This window comes from Lithobates pipiens, unplaced genomic scaffold (genome assembly GCF_037356315.1).
Source record: "Lithobates pipiens isolate NorthernLeopardFrog02 unplaced genomic scaffold, aLitPip1_a1.2 Scaffold_22, whole genome shotgun sequence".
Lineage (NCBI taxonomy): Eukaryota > Metazoa > Chordata > Amphibia > Anura > Ranidae > Lithobates > Lithobates pipiens.
In genome coordinates this window covers 350,046,239-350,066,049 of record NW_027507784.1, presented here as the reverse complement: position 1 = coordinate 350,066,049, position 19,811 = coordinate 350,046,239, and positions in this window count along the sequence as shown.

The window sequence follows — 19,811 nt, the reverse complement described above, 5'->3', positions numbered from 1 at the left end:
TACCGGAACATCAGACGCTGGAGCTCCATACCGGAACATCAGACGCTGGAATTCCATACCGGAACATCAGACGCTGGAGCTCCATCAGACACTGGAGCTTCATACCGGAACATCAGACGCTGGAGCTCCATACCGGAACATCAGACGCTGGAGCTCCATACCGGAACATCAGACACTGGAGCTCCATACCGGAAAATCAGACGCTGGAGCTCCATCAGACACTGGAGCTCCATACCGGAACATCAGACGCTGGCGCTCCATACCGGAACATCAGACGCTGGAGCTCCATACCGGAGCATCAGACGCTGGAGCTCCATACCGGAACATCAGACACTGGAGCTCCATATCGGAACATCAGACGCTGGAGCTTCATACCGAAACATCAGACTCTGGAGCTCCATACCGGAACATCAGACGCTGGAGCTCCATACCGGAACATCAGACGCTGGAGCTTCATACCGGAGCATCAGACGCTGGAGCTCCATACCGGAACATCAGACGCTGGAGCTCCATACCGGAACATCAGACGCTGGAGCTCCATACCGGAACATCAGACGCTGGAGCTCCATACCGGAACATCAGACGCTGGAGCTCCATACCGGAACATCAGACGCTGGAGCTCCATACAGGATCAGACTCTGGAGCTCCATACCGGAACATCAGACTCTGGAGCTCCATACCGGAACATCAGACACTGGAGCTCCATACCGGAACATCAGACGCTGGAGCTCCATACCGGAACATCAGACACTGGAGCTCTATACCGGAACATCAGACGCTGGAGCTCCATACTGAAACATCAGATGCTGGAGCTCCATACCGGAATATCAGACGCTGGAGCTCCATACCGGAACATCAGACGCTGGAGCTCCATACCGGAACATCAGACACTGGAGCTCCATACCGGAACATCAGACGCTGGAGCTCCATACCGGAACATCAGACACTGGAGCTCTATACCGGAACATCAGACTCTGGAGCTCCATACCGGAACATCAGACGCTGGAGCTCCATACCGGAACATCAGACGCTGGAGCTCCATATTGGAACATCAGACGCTGGAGCTCCATACTGGAACATCAGACGCTGGAGCTCCATATTGGAACATCAGACACTGGAGCTCCATACCGGAACATCAGATGCTGGAGCTCCATACCGGAACATCAGACGCTGGAGCTCCATACCGGAACATCAGACACTGGAGCTCCATACCGGAGCATCAGACGCTGGAGCTCCATTTTGGAACATCAGACGCTGGAGCTCCATATTGGAACATCAGACGCTGGAGCTCCATACCGGAGCATCAGACGCTGGAGCTCCATATCGGAACATCAGACGCTGGAGCTCCATACAGGAACATCAGACACTGGAGCTCCATACCGGAGCATCAGACGCTGGAGCTCCATATCGGAACATCAGACGCTGGAGCTCCATACAGGAACATCAGACACTGGAGCTCCATATTGGAACATCAGACACTGGAGCTCCATATTGGAACATCAGACACTGGAGCTCCATACTGGAACATCAGACACTGGAGCTCCATATTGGAACATCAGACGCTGGAGCTCCATACTGGAACATCAGACACTGGAGCTCCATATTGGAACATCAGACACTGGAGCTCCATACCGGAACATCAGACGCTGGAGCTCCATACCGGATCATCAGACGCTGGAGCTCCATACCGGAACATCAGACGCTGGAGCTCCATACCGGAACATCAGACGCTGGAGCTCCATATCGGAAAAACATCAGACGCTGGAGCTTCATACCGAAACATCAGACTCTGGAGCTCCATACCAGAGCATCAGACGCTGGAGCTCCATACCGGAACATCAGACGCTGGAGCTCCATACCGGAACATCAGACGCTGGAGCTCCATACAGGATCAGACTCTGGAGCTCCATACCGGAACATCAGACTCTAGAGCTTCATACCGGAACATCAGACACTGGAGCTCCATACCGGAACATCAGACGCTGGAGCTCCATACCGGAACATCAGACACTGGAGCTCTATACCGGAACATCAGGCGCTGGAGCTCCATACCGGAACATCAGACGCTGGAGCTCCATACCGGAACATCAGACGCTGGAGCTCCATACCGGAACATCAGACGCTGGAGCTCCATACCGGAACATCAGACACTGGAGCTCCATACCGGAACATCAGACGCTGGAGCTCCATACCGGAACATCAGACACTGGTGCTCTATACCGGAACATCAGACTCTGGAGCTCCATACCGGAACATCAGACGCTGGAGCTCCATACCGGAACATCAGACGCTGGAGCTCCATATTGGAACATCAGACGCTGGAGCTCCATACCGGAACATCAGACGCCGGAGCTCCATACCGGAACATCAGACGCTGGAGCTCCATATTGGAACATCAGACGCTGGAGCTCCATACCGGAACATCAGACGCTGGAGCTCCATACCGGAACATCAGACGCTGGAGCTCCATATTGGAACATCAGACGCTGGAGCTCCATACCGGAACATCAGACGCTGGAGCTCCATACCGGAACATCAGACGCTGGAGCTCCATACTGGAACATCAGACGCTGGAGCTCCATATTGGAACATCAGACACTGGAGCTGGCATTTTATTATTTTTTTATTTTTTTTGCTAGTAATGGCGTAGACCCACCCCCCAACCCCCACATACAATCACTGCCCCCCCCCCCCCCACCATCAATACAATCACTGAATCCTCAGAGGAGTCCTCTGAATATTGTAGTGCCAAATTACCGAAACCAGAATGTTAACCCTTTGCTTTCCAATATTTGGATATTCCACGGCGAAGGACAATCACTCTGTTATCTGTGGGGACATTATGACCTTCGCTGCGGCAGTAATAATATAATAGACCCGGCGCTGTGTACATTCGTGGCGAATATCGACGATCTGTCAGTGTGGAGTAAATAATTGATATCAGCCGACATAATCTCAGCTTGTTTACCCGCTGACACCGAACGACTCCGAGCGGCAGAGATGTCTGAGATCAAGATGATTATTGGGTCATAAATATTGGATGAACCCGGGAAATACAGAGTGATAATCATCCGCATAATACCCAATATATAATAAACGATCGTACAGAACCCAATCATATCCAACATATAATCATCCACATAATATCCGATGTATGACGATCGAATGTACAGATCCAAAAATGATCCCAGGCATAAGGAATGGAATGATATCCAATGAATGATGAACGGATGTATATAACAAAATAATATCCAACTTATAATCAACCAAATACTATCCAATGTACAATGATTGAAGGTACTGTAATAAATGATGCCTAACTGCTGTAGGCCTAACTTTTATTTAGTCTGTGGGGGCTGGGGGATGAGGTATGGGGGATGGGGATAGGGTATGGGGGAGGGGTGTGTGGTGAATGCCAGTGTTATAATGGGAAGAGGTTCAGGCGCACACTGTTCCTTCACTTTCTTTCCTTCGCTCGATGTAGCGGTGAGATCAGATGGTCAGTAATACGTGAAAACTGCCTTTAGAATCCCAAACTTAAAGGGGAACTACACTAATTTTTAAGAAATGAAAAGTCAGAAGCTACAACTTCCAGAAACCAACCCCCACCGACCCTGGAGTCCAGCACCATCTTTACCTGGGCCGGTTCCTCACCGCTCTTCGGGTTCTCGGCACCGCCATCTTGGCTGTGGGAGCCAGCTGTGACTTTCTGTTGTTAGATCGGTCCTGTAGCCTCCTGGGACATGTGACCTCAGGGTCTGGTCCTCATAGGTGGAGGTAGTAGAGAGTCCAAGGAGAAGAGTGTGGGCGTGGCTTGAAGTGCCCTAAAGGGGGACTCTAGATACTTCACTCACTAATACCAAACAATGCAGGCGGAGGCCACGGTGATGAGAAATCTGCATTAAGGTGGCTCTGGTCCCTGACACATAGGGGCTCCATGGCATGACTCCGGTCCCTGGTACATAGGGGCTCCATGGCGTGACTCTAGTCCCTGGTACATAGAGGCTCCATGCCATGACTCCGGTCCCTGATACATAGGGGCTCCATGGCATGACTCTGGTCCTTGGTACATAGGGGCTCCATGGCATGACTCTGGTCCCTGGTACATAGGGGCTCCATGGCATGACTCCGGTCCCTGGTACATAGGGGCTCCATGGCATGACTCCGGTCCCTGGTACATAGGGGCTCCATGGCGCTACTCCAGTCCCTGGTACATAGGGGCTCCACGGCGTGACTCCGGACCCTGGTACATAGGAGCTCCATGGCATGACTCCGGTCCCTGGTACATAGGGGCTCCATGGCGTGACTCCGGTCCCTGGTACATAGGAGCTCCATGGCATGACTCTGGTCCCTGGTACATATGAGCTCCATGGCATGACTCTGGTCCCTGACACATAGGAGCTCCATGGCATGACTCTGGTCCCTGGTACATAGGAGCTTCATGGCATGACTCTGGTGCCTGGTACATAGGGACTCCATGGCATGACTCTGGTCCCTGGTACATAGGGGCTCCATGGCGTGACTAAGGTCCCTGGTACATAGGGGCTCCATGACATGACTCTGGTCCCTGGTACATAGAGGCTCCATGGCATGACTCCGGTCCCTGGTACATAGGGGCTCCATGGCGTGACTCTGGTCCCTGATACATAGGGCTCCATGGCGTGACTCCGGTCCTTGGTACATAGGGGCTCCATGGCATGACTCTGGTCCCTGGTACATAGGGGCTCCATGGCATGACTCCGGTCCTTGTTACATAGGGGCTCCATGGCATGACTCCGGTCCTTGGTACATAGGGGCTTCATGGCATGATTCTGGTCCCTGGTACATAGGGACTCCATGGCATGACTCCGGTCCTTGGTACATAGGGGCTCCATGGCATGACTCCGGTCCCTGGTACATAGGGGCTCCATGCATGACTCTGGTCCCTGGTACATAGGGACTCCATGGCATGACTCTGGTGCCTGGTACATAGGGGCTCCATGGCGTGACTCCGGTCCTTGGTACATAGGGGCTCCATGGCATGACTCCGGTCCTTGGTACATAGGGGCTCCATGGCATGACTCCGGTCCTTGGTACATAGGGGCTCCATGGCATGACTCTGGTCCTTGGTACATAGGGACTCCATGGCATGACTCTGGTCCTTGGTACATAGGGGCTCCATGGCATGACTCTGGTCCTTGGTACATAGGGGCTCCATGGTATGACTCTGGTCCTTGGTACATAGGGGCTTCATGGCATGAATCTGGTCCTTGGTACATAGGGACTCCATGGCATGACTCTGGTGCCTGGTACATAGGGGCTCCATGGCATGACTCTGGTCCTTGGTACATAGGGGCTCCATGGCATGAATCTGGTCCTTGGTACATAGGGACTCCATGGCATGACTCTGTTCACTGGTACATAGGGCTCCATGGCGTGACTCTGGTCACTGGTACATAGGGACTCCATGGCATGACTCTGGTCACTGGTACATAGGGCTCCATGGCATGACTCTGGTCACTGGTACATAGGGACTCCATGGCATGACTCTGGTCACTGGTACATAGGGCTCCATGGCATGACTCTGGTCACTGGTACATAGGGACTCCATGGCATGACTCTGGTCACTGGTACATAGGGACTCCATGGCATGACTCTGGTCACTGGTACATAGGGGCTCCATGGCATGACTCTGGTCCTTGGTACATAGGGGCTCCATGGCGTGACTCTGGTCACTGGTACATAGGGGCTCCATGGCGTGAATCTGGTCCTTGGTACATAGGGACTCCATGGCATGACTCTGGTGCCTGGTACATAGGGGCTCCATGGCATGACTCTGGTCCTTGGTACATAGGGGCTCCATGGCATGACTCTGGTCACTGGTACATAGGGCTCCATGGCGTGACTCCGGTCCTTGGTACATAGGGGCTCTATGGCATGACTCTGGTGCCTGGTACATAGGGACTCCATGGCATGACTCTGGTGCCTGGTACATAGGGGCTCCATGGCGTGACTCCGGTCCTTGGTACATAGGGGCTCCATGGTGTGACTCTGGTCCTTGGTACGTAGGGACTCCATGGCATGACTCTGGTGCCTGGTACATAGGTGCTCCATGGCATGACTCTGGTCCTTGGTACATAGGGGCTCCATGGCATGACTCCGGTCCTTGGTACATAGGGGCTCCATGGCATGACTCCGGTCCTTGGTACATAGGGGCTCCATGGCATGACTCTGGTGCCTGGTACATAGGTGCTCCATGGCATGACTCTGGTCCTTGGTACATAGGGGCTCCACGGGATTCAGAGTTGCAGGAGGCTGTCACTATGGGTGTTGATGGCTGACACCGTGACCTAGGCAAAGCTGGGACCTCTCACACTGAGGGCTGCATTTCTGAGGCAGTGTGGTCACCACACCCGTTGCTCTACTGATAGAGTCTCCATCATCGGATTCCTGGGCCTGTAGGTTACTGACACTTCACAACTCGTGGCAGATATTCAAGAACCTGCGCAAGATCCATTCCAGAGACTCTTGTTCCAGAGCTGCCAGCGTTTAGGTGGGTGGAGGATCTCAATGAGGGTGAAAGGTCTGTTGATCTTAAAGCCCTAAATGTGCACTTGGTGATACTATCTTCCTACCCAGCCTAGGCTGCCAGTAACCTCCACCCAAGGATTAGCAATACTCCATGCTGAGCATTCTGATGGGGAACCTAAAGGCCCCAATGCCAGCAGACTTGTGACTACCCTGAGCAAGGCTACCATCACGGGGCAGCCCATATACATTTAGGGGGCCCAGGCATTCCAAGGGCCCCCGGCTGCCCAAGCCTCAACCAATGACACTGCGTTGTTTTTGCTGCAACTAGCAATTGCTAAAGCAGGGCTGCCGCAGAATAAGCCGATGCAGCTGAAGAGATGTCTCTTTGCTGAATTTATGAGGCTGTCTCTTTGCTGGATTGGGATGTCTGTTTCCTGGATTGGGATGTCTCTTTGCTGGATTGGGATGTCTGCTGGATTGGGATGCCTCTTTGCCAGATTGGTATGTCTGTTTGCTGGATTGGGATGTCTCTTTACTGGATTGATATGTCTGTTTGCTGGATTGGGATGTCTCTTTGCTGGATTGATATGTCTGTTTGCTGGATTGGGATGTCTCTTTGCTGGATTGGAATGTCTGTTTGCTGGATTGGGATGTCTCTTTACTGGATTGGAATGTCTGTTTGCTGGATTGGGATGTCTCTTTACTGGATTGAGATGTCTGTTTGCTGGATTGGGATGTCTCTTTGCTGGATTGGGCCGTTTCTTTGCTGAATATAGGAGGCTGTCTCTTTGCTGGATTGGGATTTTTCTTTGCTGGATAGGGTCATCTGCTGAAACTATGAGGCTGTCTCTTTGCTGGATTGGGATGTCTGTTTGCTGTATTGGGATGTCTGTTTGCTGGATTGGGATGTCTCTTTGCTAAATATATGAGTAATGTCTCTTTGCTGGACTGGATTCATTTTCTTATATTAAGTTGTAAGAGTTAAAATAAAAGTGGGTGCACTGAAGGACTCGTGAGATGGCCAGAGGGCAGGCCCTGGTGAATGTTGGTGGTCAGTCCCGGAGGGGCCCAGGCCCATAGTTGCCAACTGTCCCGAATTTCCCGGGACATTCCCGGGATTAGGACATTTGTCCCGATTTAATTTTGTCCCGGGAAATGTCCCAGGATATTCGGTTTATCCCGTTTTTCGCCGACCACCGGCCGTCATTGTCTTCAATAGAGCTCAGATGCTGCGGCACCGCCCACCCTCGCTGCCACAGTTCAAAGTCGTTCCGCGTGGCAACGATGGCTTGCCGCGTCTGGGATGTTGGGGGCCAGTCTGTGGATGTGGGGGCCGGTCTGTGGATGTCGGGGGGGCGGTCTGTGGATGTTGGGGGGCCAGTCTGTGAATGTGGGGGCTGGTCTGTGTATGTGGGGGCCGGTCTGTGTATGTCGGGGGGGCGGTCTGTGGATGTCGGGGGGCCAGTCTGTGGATGTCGGGGGGGCCAGTCTAGATGTCAGAGGGGCACCAGATGTAAGGAGGGGCTCGGCTGATGGACACAGATGTGAGGAAGGTACCTCTGATGGGGCACCTGATGTAAGGACAGACTCCGCTTGGGACACCTGACGGCATCTGGTGGCAGGCAGCGTGGGTAGTGACACGCTCAGGGCTCCCACTGATTCGGCATTATGGTGAGTTGAATGATTTCATTTTATATTACAATGTAATAATAGAAATAATGCGCTTCAATCATCCTGACACCATAACAATCATGGCGCCGGGATGATTGAAGCGCCAACACCGGGTATTTGGAGTATCTTTATCTGCTGATTGTCAAACTCTGGAAAACACATATTACTATTGTGGTGTAGGATTGGGGGGGGGGGGGCTGCTGTCCCTCCTTCCCCTCCCTCCCCTCCTCTCTCCATCCCCCCTCCTCTCTCCATCCCCCTCCTTTACCTCTCCATCCCGCATTCATCTCAGACTCTAACCACACCCCTTTGAGCCACGCCCCCATGCAAGCCACACCCACCAGTTTACATAAACCATGCCCATATTTTGCCGCTGCATGCTGCGCGCCAAATTTTCACCTTTTCCATGCCACACCTATAACTGCATGCCCCGCCCCCTAATAATTAACACTACTCCGCCTACTGCCAAAAAGTGTCCCGAATTATTTTTTTACAATGTTGGCAACTATGCCGGCCTAAATCTGTGTAATGTCTGATGGCTGCCCTGACCCCGGCGTCTATTGCTGGATCATGGCAAATCCGACCTTCTCCCTACAGAACTCCTCCCGGTGATAGAGGTCAGTCCAGCCTCCAGGTGTGATGGTGATATTGGGGTCCCGGGTACTGGTTGGGTCATCACTGGAGAAGGACCCCCAAACAATCCAGCAGCTCCTTCCGGGATATAGCGCCACATGCAGATCAGCCAATAGACTTACAGACTGCCTGCCAATCAGCTTCTGTATGGACGGGACAACATGTGACCTCTGCCCTCAGATCAGCTACTAAAACAATATTAGGAATACAAAGGGCACAGTACAGAGGGGGACTGCCCCAAGAGCTAGCAATCAAATCTATTGCTGACACAGATAGTAGTGTCTTTTGAATTAAGGGCTCATTCAAGCAAGTGCCATCCCTAGCCAGCCCTCTGAAAAGCGATTTGGATCACCTTTTAATCACCTACCACAATCACCTACCGCAATCACATACCAAAATCACGTACCGCAATCACCTACCGCAATCACGTACCGCAATCACGTACCGCAATCACATACCGCAATCACGTACCGCAATCACCTACCGCAATCACATACCGCAATCACATACCGCAATCACATACCGCAATCACCTACCGCAATCACCTACCGCAATCACCTACCGCAATCACGTACCGCAATCACGTACCGCAATCACATACCAAAATCACGTACCGCAATCACCTACCGCAATCTCGTACCGCAATCACCTACCGCAATCACATACCGCAATCACCTACCGCAATCACCTACCGCAATCACCTACCGCAATCACGTACCGCTTTCCATCCAATCCAACGTGACGTTTCATCCTTACCACAGCTACACATGTCCCTGGCATGTCTACAGTCCTGAGTGGCTCTATGTCCTGGGGGCTAAAATCACAGCTCAACTATCTGGTTTTACCACTCCATAGCCACATGTGTGAATGAAACCTAAGACAATGTACCCCACAATGTACCCCACAATGTACCCCACAATGTACCCCACAATGTTTCCACCACTGCAGTTTACAGAAGTAAACCACAATTTGATCCCACCCTCTCCTCGTGCAGTCTTTAATTTCTTCTTGTAGCAGATCTGTACATGGATACTATGGCTGCTGTATGGTCCCCCTTTCTCTATAGTGTGAAGGCTGTCTGTTGTCTTCTCTCCTCTGTCTGCTGCCTGCTCTCTGTTGTCCACTGCTTTCTGTCTGCTACCCATTGTCTGCTGTCTGTCTGCTGCTCCTTTGCTGCCCGCTCTCTGCTTTCCACTGTTGTCTGCTGCCTGCTCTCTGGTGCCTGTTGTCTGCTGTCCACTGTCTGTTGTCTTCTTTCCTCTGTCTTCTGCCTGCTCTCTGCTGTCCACTGTCGTCTGCTGCCTGCTCTCTGCTGTATGTTGTCTGCTGTCCACTGCCCATTGTCTGCTGCCTGCTCTCTGGTGCCTGTTGTCTGCTGTCCACTGTCTGTTGTCTTCTTTCCTCTGTCTTCTGCCTGCTCTCTGCTGTCCACTGTCGTCTGCTGCCTGCTCTCTGCTGTATGTTATCTGCTGTCCACTGCCCATTGTCTGCTGTCTGCTCTCTGCTGGCTGCTCTGTTGTCTGCTGCCTGCTCTCTGCTGTCTGTTGTCTGCTGCCTGCTCTCTGCTGCCTTCTGTCTGCTGCCTGGTGTCTGCTGTCTGCTGCTCCTTTGCTGCCTGCTCTCTGCTTTCCACTGTTGTCTGCTGCCTGCTCTCTGCTGTCTGTTGTCTGCTTTCCACTGCCCATTGTCTGCTTCCTGCTCTCTGCTGTCTCATGTCTGCTGCCTGCTCTGGTGCACAAAGTGATATGGACAGCCCACTCATCTTTAAATAGGAAAAAGAGAGGGACTATGGACTTTATAGGCACGATCACAACAAATTTAATAAGATAATTTTATTCACATGTATATCAAAAAAAATATTTAACATGACATTAAAAACCATAGACAGTCATTATAATCATCTAGAGATGTTACCGTTCCTGTCACATGACCATAATATACTTGGTAATAGGGAAGACGTCTCTTGAACATTCCAGAATCCCAAAATTGGTATAAAGACAGAATTGCAGAACATCAAAGATGATTCAATAGTGGTAATAGGCTTGACATGTTTCGCGTGTAAACAGCTTCTTCAGGAGATTAACATGACTGGCTAACAAAAGGGGAAAGAAAATAACCATATAAATAGATATGATATGTACAGAAATAATAATACAAAGTATATATAAACGTTTACATATAATATCACACGTTTGTATCCTGGATGGCCAGGCCTAATCAGTTCACTGTCTCTAGATGATTATAATGACTGTCTATGGTTTTTAATGTCATGTTAAATATTTTTTTGATATAAATGTGAATAAAATTATCTTTTTAACAAATTTGTTGTGATCGTACCTATAAAGTCCATAGTCCCTCTCTATTTCCTATGTGAATGTAACTCTGGGACGGACGTGTAACATTCTTACTATTTTTGTATCCACCGTACCTGTCAGGAACTTACCAGCGATGGACAGGCACAGCTGCATGCACACAGGCGTTGGCACGTGTTTCCTGCGCGTTCGCGTGTGCGTTAGTTTACGCGTTAGTGTGCACGTTCGTGTGCGCGTTCGTTTGCGTGGTCGTGAGTGGTGTGCGTGCGCTACTTGCTGCCACTGAACACTTAAAGGTTCTCCAAGTGCGCCGGTGCGGCGCTGTTTCGTCTCAGCTCCTGTGTACCTAAATACCTGATCCTGAACCTGATTACCTGCTACCGCTACCGACCCGGCTTCGCTTGACTTCTCTGCCTTCTCCAAACCCGACCCGGCCTGCCTGACCTCGCTACCTCTCCTGCCTGTGATTCCGTTGCCGACCTCTGCCAGTTTTACCGACACCTCTTTTGTCTACTGTTACCACCTGTCTGCTTGCCTACTGACCCGGACCGTCTGACCCTGCTCCAGCCTGCTGCCTGTTCAGTCCTCGGCTTCTGTAGCTGCCGTTTGCATTTCTCAGCCTTCCAGAGGAATCTCTGCTCTGCTATCAGTCCCAGCGGCCCTATCCAGCAGGCACTCCTACCCACTGTGCTCTCGAGACCGCTGTTCCCATTCCAGCGGCTCCTGAACCAGCGTTGTAAGAGAGGTCTCCTCCTACAAGTTGGGCTTCAACACCAGGACCCTAACAGTACCACTCGGTCTTCTGATACATTTATCCATTTCAGCCTCTCATCTTCATTTCAATTCCAAAAATTAGATACACATTTATATTTGAGTCTGAACCTCATGTCTATGGTAGAAGAGGGTAATGGCTGCACAGAGTTTAGGCAGGTGTCAGGATTTGCAGATACCCAGCAGGAAATACCATCTACAATTACATATCAGGAAACCGGAGAGAAGGAAAACCAAACTGATCAGAGGAACTGAATTTATAGGGATATGATCTCCATGTATAAATACATAAGGGGGGGATATGATCTCATCCATGTATAAATACATAAGGGGGGGGGGGGCTATAAGGATCAACATGTAAAAATCTGCCAAAGAAAGAGGGGAAAGGGGTTTGGGACTTTGAAGCACGTCGGTATAGAGAATTCAGTTTGTTGTATAAATGAACATACAAACCCATAATCATGAGTAATTGTATATCTAATACTATTATAATAACCAGTACAATTGATATAAATGTATATCTGTACATACATTGTAGACGGGTGCCACATGATTATAAATGATTGATATCAGAAATGATAAATAGTGACGGATCTCATGAATCATTGGGACACGTCATATAATAGCTCTGAGCATTTGGCGGATTGATCCACTCTTCAGGCGCATGCGCGGGAGTTGAATAAAATATAATAGAACGAGTTGCTGTATGGATTGATCTCACCGAAGGAAGAAAGAAAAATCATGAAGAATAAAATAAAATAAAACCTCCTCTCTATCCCACTTACAAGGTTGACTATATAATAAAATTGTGTCACTGCAGATCGGAGGCTCGAATCTCGCACGCCCGCATCTCATTGGCCCACATCTCGCTCGCCCGCATATCGCACGCCCGCCTCTCATTGGCCCACATCTCGCACGCCCGCATATCGCACGCCCGCCTCTCATTGGCCCACATCTCGCACGCCTGCATCTCGCACACCCGCATCTCGCTCGCCCGCATCTCGCACGCCCGCATCTCGCACGCCCGCATCTCGCACGCCCGCATCTCGCACGCCCGCATCTCGCACGCCCGCATGTCATTGGCCCGCATCTCGCATGCCTGCATCTCGCACGCCTGCATCTTGCTCGCCAGTATTTAAAAAGAAATAATTGGTTGTAAAACAAAGTGCAAAACACTTGTGAAGCGAGTCCCTCGCAATCCGAGGGATGACAGCATAGTAATAATAGTGTGTGACGGTGGGGGGACATTAGAGTGTAAGCTCCTGTGGCTCAGTCTTCTTTGTACATGGCTGTGGTATATGTCGGAGATGGTGATATTGTGAGGCTGTGGCAGATTTGGTGGGAGTTGGAAGGTGTATCCGCGGCTCTGTAATGAATCGCCGGCTTCTCTCTGGCTGGATAGAAGATTAGAGGTTGCGGAGAAATCAATAAATTGCATCATTTCAGCTGTGAAGTGTTTCAGGTTGAGATCTGCTGAGAGTAAAACAAGCGTCGATAATAACATCCCACCGACTGACCGCTCTGATGAGATTGCCCCATCAGGCCACGTCTCTCCATTTTCCAATTCCAGGTCACAGCTGGCGGCAGGCTGGGGGTCTTCTCTCTCCGTTTTAGTTCTTTTTTTTCCTGCTATCTCAGGCAAAGTTGGATGATTTCACTGTCTGCCTGTCAGTGGGGAGTCACATCTTGTACAATCGTTCTTCTGACTCCTCATTACAGGATCTTCACATGAATGGGACATCCTTTTCTATCGAGGTGGCCCAGAGCGTGGCTCCCGGATGGGTCACGTATTTCAGGCCAATCGGTCACGTCTTTTCTGGAGAGCAGAGATCTGCCGTTACCGTATGACAATTGTTGTAGGTGTGAGACGGAAAGTTCTAAAATCTTCGATATGTTCAGAGGTATTCTCTGTGATGGTGAACGAGGAGCGGGTGGAGGCCACTGGTGATTGGTGGCCGATGGTGGCCGATGGATCCTGGAATTGTCTCCCGTTACTTTTCACTCGCTGGATTCCGAGATTTATAGAGAATCGTTTCGTTTGGAGATTTCAGGCTGTTGAAATGAATCTCAGGAAGACTCGGTGTGACACCCGAGGGACGATTTCTGCCGCTTCCTCCTCTTCATTGGGGCTCCATCTGGCCTTGTTTCCTGGGGACAAACCTCACTTCTTCCACCAATGGATCCGATTCCGGAGAACTGAGATTCCCACATCCTGGATTTCATATCCACTAAACGTATCCCTGCGGAATAAGAATCTTTATATAATGGTGGTGACTCCGGGAGGAGATCTGTGGAGGTGACTCCGGGAGGAGATCGGTGGAGGTGACTCCGGGAGGAGATCTGTGGAGGTGACTCCGGGAGGAGATCGGTGGAGGTGACTCCGGGAGCAGATCTGTGGAGGTGACTCCGGGAGGAGATCTGTGGAGGTGACTCCGGGAGGAGATCCGTGGAGGTGACTCCGGGAGGAGATCGGTGGAGGTGACTCCGGGAGGAGATCGGTGGAGGTGACTCTGGGAGGAGATCGGTGGAGGTGACTCCGGGAGGAGATCCGTGGAGGTGACTCCGGGAGGAGATCCGTGGAAGTGACTCTGGGAGGAGATCCGTAGAGGTGACTCCGGGAGCAGATTTGTGGAGGTGACTCCGGGAGGAGATCCGTGGAGGTGACTCCGGGAGGAGATCCGTGGAAGTGACTCTGGGAGGAGATCCGTAGAGGTGACTCCGGGAGCAGATTTGTGGAGGTGACTCCAGGAGGAGATCCGTGGAGGTGACTCCGGGAGGAGATCGGTGGAGGTGACTCCGGGAGGAGATCGGTGGAGGTGACTCCGGGAGGAGATCCGTGGAGGTGACCCCCCGGGAGGAGATCCGTGGAGGTGACTCCGGGAGGAGATCGGTGGAGGTGACTCCGGGAGGAGATCCGTAGAGGTGACTCCGGGAGGAGATCCGTAGAGGTGACTCCGGGAGGAGATCCGTGGAGGTGACTCCGGGAAGAGATTTGTGGAGGTGACTCCGGGAGGAGATCCGTGGAAGTGACTCTGGGAGGAGATCCGTAGAGGTGACTCCGGGAGCAGATTTGTGGAGGTGACTCCAGGAGGAGATCCGTGGAGGTGACTCCGGGAGGAGATCGGTGGAGGTGACTCCGGGAGGAGATCGGTGGAGGTGACTCCGGGAGGAGATCCGTGGAGGTGACCCCCCGGGAGGAGATCCGTGGAGGTGACTCCGGGAGGAGATCGGTGGAGGTGACTCCGGGAGGAGATCCGTAGAGGTGACTCCGGGAGGAGATCCGTAGAGGTGACTCCGGGAGGAGATCCGTGGAGGTGACTCCGGGAAGAGATTTGTGGAGGTGACTCCGGGAGGAGATCGGTGGAGGTGACTCCGGGAGGAGATTTGTGGAGATGATTGTAATTTTATTTCGGTTGAAGCTGAGAATTGTGTCATTAAAATGAGTTCCAACCAAACACGGCGTCTTCTATTTATGATTTATTTGTTAGTAGGCCGGTGTGGTGGAAGGCCCCGAGTTGTGGCCCCCGAGTTGTGGCCCCCGAGTCGTGGCCCCCGAGTCGTGGCCCCTGAGTCGCGGCCCCCGGTGCTGTAGGCAGGCGAAGCTCCAGCAGATTTTCGGTGTTCGGTGAATCTTTTCAGTTATTTGTGGAATTCACCACGCCGGGGTTGGGATCGGGGTTGTTGCCAGCTACAGAATTCTACAATTAGGATCCCGCAGCTCCTTGTGTTCCCGTCCAAGTGGCAGAACCGCATGGAGGACTCCGTGCCAACTGTGAGCCGGGACTCCATTCAGATGGAGGAGACATTGGATGAGGGATTGCAGGGCGAGGAGCAGCCAGCTGGATGGAGAAGCAGCAATTACAGAACAGAAGCCGCCATGTTGGAGCGCTCGGCTGCAATCTGTCACCAGCAATCACAAGGTCACGGCGAGAGGCGATCGGCCAACATGTCCGTGTGCGAGGCTTCGCGGTCCAGACATGGCCAGCGAACGATTCATAACTGGAAGGGAGAGGAGAATTCACATTGCAGATGAAGTCAGAGATTCCTCAGCCAGGGAGGAACCTGTCATGTCTGTACCCCTCATGCCAGTGTCCCCCAACTGTGCCTGTCCTACCTGTACCCGTCCTGCCTGTACCCATCCTGCCTGTACCCATCCTGCCTGTACCCATCCTGCCTGTACCCCTCCTGTCTGTACCCCTCCTGTCTGTGCCCCTCATGCCTGCGCCCCCCGACTGTGCCTGTCCTGTCTGCACCCATCCTGTCTGTACCCTTCTTGTCTGTACTCACCTGTCTGCACCCATCATGCCTGCGCCCGCCCTGTCTGTACCCATCCTGTCTGCACCCATCCCTTCTGTACCCATCATGTTTGCTCCCGTCCTGTCTGTACCCGTCCTGTCTGTACCCATCCTTTCTGTACCCATCCATTCTGTACCCATCCCTTCTGTACCCATCCTGTCTGCACACATCCCTTCTGTACCCATCATGTTTGCTCCCGTCCTGTCTGTACTTGTCATGTCTGTACCAACCATGACTGCGCCCGCCTATTCTGGACCCATCCTTCTGTGGCTGTCCTCTCTGTACCCCCATGTCTGCGCCCGCCTTGTCTGTGTCTAGGAGTGTTGAGTGGTCTTCAGTCTAGGCCAGGTGCAGAGCTCCCAACTGTCCCTGATTTGGAGCAATGTCCCTCTGTCCCTCTGTCCCTCTGTCCCTCTGTCCCTCTTTCCTCCTCATTTGTCTGATCTATAGAGTTGTATATAAAAATCACTTTTTATCTTTCAAAAAGTGTTTCCAGCACTAAACCTTCCATCCAATTTCTTAATTGCTGCATTTTGTAAATGTTAAAGGCCAATATAAAGGAATATTTGTGGTAAAATAAAGTTCTTGTGGATTTAATTAACATTTTATTTCGGTTAATTCTCCTTTAAGGGGGTGTGGCAGGGGGCGTGTCCTATGCCTACATACCTTTGTTAGTAGGTGTGAGACTGTTGGGGGGTGTGTCAGTAGGGACTAAGCAGCTTAGAACAGAGAACCCGTCATATTAGGCGGCCCCTGCAGGGCTATACCTGAGTAGAGGTCACCTTCCAGAATATTCGGAGGGGACCTGTTTATTGCAGCTCTTGTTATTCTCGGGGACGGTCCATTTCTCGGGGACTGTCCATTTCTCGGGGACGGTCCATTTCTCGGGGACGGTCCATTTCTCGGGGACTGTCCATTTCTCGGGGACTGTCCATTTCTCGGGGACTGTCCATTTCTCGGGGACGGTCCATTTCTCGGGGACGGTCCATTTCTCGGGGACGGTTCATTTCTCGGGGACGGTCCATTTCTCGGGACGGTCCATTTCTCGGGGACGGTCCATTTCTCGGGGACGGTTCATTTCTCGGGGACGGTCCATTTCTCGGGGACGGTTCATTTCTCGGGGACGGTCCATTTCTCGAGGACTGTCCATTTCTCGGGGACTGTCCATTTCTCGGGGACGGTCCATTTCTCGGGGACGGTATATTTCTCGGGGACGGTTCATTCTCGGGGACGGTTCATTTCTCGGGACGGTCCATTTCTCGGGGACGGTCCATTTCTCGGGGACGGTTCATTTCTCGGGGACGGTCCATTTCTCGGGGACTGTCCATTTCTCGGGGACGGTTCATTTCTCGGGGACGGTCCATTTCTCGAGGACTGTCCATTTCTCGGGGACGGTCCATTTCTCGGGGACGGTCCATTTCTCGGGGACTGTCCATTTCTCGGGGACTGTCCATTTCTCGGGGACGGTCCATTTCTCGGGGACGGTCCATTTCTCGGGGACGGTTCATTTCTCGGGGACGGTCCATTTCTCGGGGACTGTCCATTTCTCGGGTACGGCACATTTCTCGGGGACGGTCCATTTCTCGAGGACTGTCCATTTCTCGAGGACTGTCCATTTCTCGGGGACGGTCCATTTCTCGGGGACTGTCCATTTCTCGGGGACGGTCCATTTCTCGGGGACGGTCCATTTCTCGGGGACGGTTCATTTCTCGGGGACGGTCCATTTCTCGGGGACTGTCCATTTCTTGGGTACGGCACATTGCTCGGGGACTGTCCATTTCTCGGGGACTGTCCATTTCTCGGGTACGGCACATTTCTCGGGGACGGTCCATTTCTCGGGGACGGTCCATTTCTCGGGGACTGTCCATTTCTCAGGGACGGTCCATTTCTCGGGGACTGTCCATTTCTCGGGGACTGTCCATTTCTCAGGGACGGTCCATTTCTAGGGGACGATCCATTTCTCGGGGACGGTCCATTTCTCGGGGACTGTCCATTTCTCGGGGACTGTCCATTTCTCGAGGACTGTCCATTTCTCGGGGACTGTCCATTTCTCTGGAATGGTCCATTTCTCGGGGACTGTCCATTTCTCGGGTACGGCCCATTTCTCGGGGACTGTCCATTTCTCGGGTACGGCCCATTTCTCGGGGACTGTCCATTTCTCGGGGACTGTCCATTTCTCGAGGACTGTCCATTTCTCGGGGACTGTCCATTTCTCTGGAATGGTCCATTTCTCGGGGACTGTCCATTTCTCGGGGACGGTCCATTTCTCGGGGACTGTCCATTTCTCGGGGACGGTCCATTTCTCGGGGACGGTCCATTTCTCGGGGACTGTCCATTTCTCAGGGACGGTCCATTTCTAGGGGACGGTCCATTTCTCGGGGATGGTCCATTTCTCGGGGACTGTCCATTTCTCGGGGATGGTCCATTTCTCGGGGACTGTCCATTTCTCAGGGACGGTCCATTTCTCGGGGACGGTCCATTTCTCGGGGATGGTCCATTTCTCGGGGACTGTCCATTTCTCGGGGACGGTCCATTTCTCGGGGACTGTCCATTTCTCGGGGACGGTCCATTTCTCGGGGACGGTCCATTTCTCGGGGATGGTCCATTTCTCGGGGACGGTCCATTTCTCGGGGACGGTCCATTTCTCGGGGACTGTCCATTTCTCGGGGACGGTCCATTTCTCGGGGACGGTCCATTTCTCGGGGACTGTCCATTTCTCAGGGACGGTCCATTTCTAGGGGACGGTCCATTTCTCGGGGATGGTCCATTTCTCGGGGACTGTCCATTTCTCGGGGATGGTCCATTTCTCGGGGACTGTCCATTTCTCAGGGACGGTCCATTTCTCGGGGACGGTCCATTTCTCGGGGATGGTCCATTTCTCGGGGACTGTCCATTTCTCGGGGACGGTCCATTTCTCGGGGACTGTCCATTTCTCGAGGACTGTCCATTTCTCGGGGACTGTCCATTTCTCTGGAATGGTCCATTTCTCTGGAATGGTCCATTTCTCGGGGACTGTCCATTTCTCGGGGACGGTCCATTTCTCGGGGACTGTCCATTTCTCGGGGACGGTCCATTTCTCGGGGACTGTCCATTTCTCGGGTACGGCCCATTTCTCGGGGACTGTCCATTTCTCGGGGACTGTCCATTCTGGTCTGGGATTCTATCGCTAGTTTCAGCTCAGGGCTCAATACCCAGCATAGGCTAGGGCCAGGTTAGGCATCCAATAGCCACGTCTTGTGATTAGAGGCCCAGTTGTATGAAAGATTAGACACTAGGGAAGGAATAAAGCGTAGAGGAAATTGGCAGATCCTTAGTTCCGGTATCACACGGCAGTTTCCACTGGTGAAAAGCTACGTTCCAGGCTGGTTAGACAGAATTTGGGAGAACCTCCCCATAAACGCAAATCTTGTCTTCAGGTCCCCAACACAAGCATGGCTGCTGAATCCTCGTCAGGGGCCCCTGCAACTGGACTTTGCTGCAACATCATCTGGATGTACTGTATCTCTACTCATGACTATACTGTATATCCCCGGGTATATATATGTGCACAACTCCACCAGGACTGCTATCGGGCCCTTTGCTGATAATCCCTGTTTGTACATTGGATCTATGGACTGT